Source organism: Oreochromis niloticus, linkage group LG17 (genome assembly GCF_001858045.2).
Source record: "Oreochromis niloticus isolate F11D_XX linkage group LG17, O_niloticus_UMD_NMBU, whole genome shotgun sequence".
Classification (NCBI taxonomy): Eukaryota; Metazoa; Chordata; class Actinopteri; order Cichliformes; family Cichlidae; genus Oreochromis; species Oreochromis niloticus.
Window position 1 is genome coordinate 34552019 of NC_031981.2, and position 2964 is coordinate 34554982.

At 35.4% G+C, this 2964-nt stretch overlaps 1 long non-coding RNA gene across 1 annotated transcript; it reads left to right on the forward strand.

Moving 5' to 3' along the window:
- The first annotated feature begins 288 nt into the window (after positions 1 to 288).
- Positions 289 to 2706, forward strand: LOC109195098 (uncharacterized). Its single transcript, XR_002056774.2, has 3 exons — positions 289 to 355; positions 1145 to 1204; positions 2622 to 2706. It is a non-coding gene; the product is annotated as an uncharacterized LOC109195098 (long non-coding RNA).
- The last annotated feature ends 258 nt before the right edge of the window (positions 2707 to 2964 follow it).

The window sequence follows — 2964 nt, forward strand, 5'->3', positions numbered from 1 at the left end:
ATATGCAGGTTGTTATTCAAGCAGGTTCAAGAGGCTCAGACAGGGTCAGTATGGAATTCACAATGTAAATCCACAATGGGACTGACCCTCTGATGGCACTTTATAAAGAGCAAGAGGGGGAAAAATAAAAGTAAGACTAAATTTAAAAAAAAAAAAATGCAGAGACAATCATACAGTGTTCTGGAGTTGTGTTTGTTCAGCTTGAGCTGCGGTTTATTTTATTCTCACCCACCATGTGATTTTGGATGTTCTTGTTCAGGTGCTGTATTTCCTTCAGGCAATTTAATCCACGTATGCATGGCATGACTTGGCACAATTTTCACGTGATGACGGCTGTGACAGAGGGAAAGGATAAGTGAGTACTGGGACTGAAACACTGGATGTCAAAGTGAAAGCTTTGTGCTCGTGTTTATTTTGCCAGTCAAATTTATCATTTTGATGTCTAATGACGAACTCACCAGCAGATATGAGAACTTTTTGCAGCTAATTAGCCAGTTAGCATGCTAAATTCAGTATTTTGTTGTTGGTGTCTATGCAACACAACATACATACATTTCCTTATAACTTTAGTTTTTAATAGTTGAAGACTCTCAAAAACTACGAACCCCACAAACTGCATTTATTCTATTAGAGTCTGTTGTGCATTTTACCTAAGGTGGATTTTTGCTATGTCATCATGCCTCATCACCTGCAAAGTGTGTGTGCTAAGGTGTGTGCTTATATAATTGATCACAGGCTACTTCATCTTTTAACTACCACTGCTTATGTCATTCTGACCTTTTAGATATTAGAAATTGGAGCTTGCATTACACTGCAGCAACAACATAGCAGTTAAAGCGGTTAGCAGCAGAGTGAAAAAAGAAAAAGTGCTGAGCCAGTACTTTTTATTGAGTAACTGATGTTTTTATTTATTTATTTTTCAGCAAAATGGTAAATGGCTGCAACAATGTATTGGAACATGTGCATTCTTCTTCCCGTAGTGTGTTGGTTGCCTTTTGTTCTATTCTCTGTCAGGTTCAGTGCTTTAATGTTTTAAATTTGGATGCATCACTCCATGAATCCAATAAATCCCATGTGGATTCACACCATTCATACCTAAGTCTTTTCTCCCTGTTTCCCTTCCTTATGAATGGCTTCTTGACAGCCACCCTTCCCCTGAGACCATTTCTGATCAGGCTTCAGTGAAGAGGACACATATTGACAGGTCTGTGCTGCTGAACACAGACCTATTTAGCAGAAGCACACTTGCCACACTTGCCAGGAGCCAAATCTGGCTCCTTGAAGCAAAATATAAACAACCTAAGTTTTTTGCACAATACTTTATTTCTGTATCAACTGAGTTGCCCACCACCTGACTAACTAGTTTATGAGTTAATAAGTTAGTTTAAAACAGACATTAAAGATCCTTAAAGCAATAAAATGACTAATAATGGAGCAATCTGGCATTTCTTGTGAACTTGTAAGGGCAGGAAGTGTTCCATTACGACATTTGTTGGCCTGTTATTTGCTGTTATTTCAGCAGTCACTGGTAAATGTTCATCCTCTATTATGTTAGTGACTGAAGGTTGTAAATAATGGACCCCAGATATTAGCTCCACTGTTGGTTCATGAAATGTAGTTAAAAGTAAAAGTATTTACTTTTAAAAAAGTGTGTTATTCAAATATTTTTTCTTATTATTCTGATCTGAGCAGAATAATAAGTTTTCCTGTGGTACTTACAATTTGTCAGAATTTTGAGGGAAGTTTGCTGAGCGGTGTGTCGTAAGGTGGCTCAAAAAAGCTGAGCTTCTTCTAAAAGCCTGCTTCAAACTTAACTAATAAGCTGGATGAGGCTGCATCACTCAGTATACCATGGAAATGAATAAAAGTACACATTTAAATTTTTTGTAAAACATATGAAAAGTAAAATCTGTCACTAATTAGAAATACTAGTTAGACTGGCTCAAACTATTGAAGCTATCCTGGTGTCTTTAAAGAGGAATGCACACACACACACACACACACACACAAACATATATGTTATTTTGCTAAAAAATACAGCAACTACACTACTACACTTAAAAACACAGAAAGATATGGTCTCAGTCTCTTGAAATGCACATTTAAAGGCAACACCTCTGTATAACCACATTTTTATCACATATATGAAAGGAGGCCAGATTAATTTTTCATGTGGTATGTTAAAGAAAATATATAGTAACTTGCAAACACATCAGTGATAAACATGTTCACTGACAACATATTTTATTTGTCCTCCACCACAGTAGAGTTAGGGTTGGGGGGATGTATTATACACTACAAATGTAATTTGTAGCAAACCTTTGCCAAACTACAACTTTCCAATAAACTACTTGATGGCTCCAGCACTGTCTTACTTTATTAGCCCCTGTAGTATGAAGTATCATGTTTTGTGTGGTGAAAATTTTTATAAATCTGCGCATATTTCTTGTTTAAAAGCATCTAGAAACGACTTGCCAAAAATATAGTACACTTCATGCAGATTGTAAATTGGCAAGTCTCCACTTAGTGGTTTGTTGTTAGCTATTTGTTTTTACCTACTACATAAAATAAATATAACTTTAGGTAAAAATATCTTTTGTCAATCTTTCTTTGTAAAACAGGTAGTCCTACTGAGATTAAGATCTCTTTGTCAAGACAAACCTATACAAAAGATATGGAGATGGACAACCACATTCCTTTTTATAAGTAAGTAGCAAAGTATTTAAAGTTTAAAGTTCAGTGTGAACAAAAGTTACAGCGAATGTTAAAGTGCCCTGTGATCTGACATAATAGTACTGACCCACTATTAAGATAAATCCATCTCATATTTTTAATTTTATTGCACTAAATTGATACAGTGGGGAACTTCTGTTGAATTTGTAAGTTTGTTCATTTACAAAGAAATAAACAATCTCTAAATAATAACAGAATGTCAACCAAAAATCCAGAAAAAAAACACGTTAG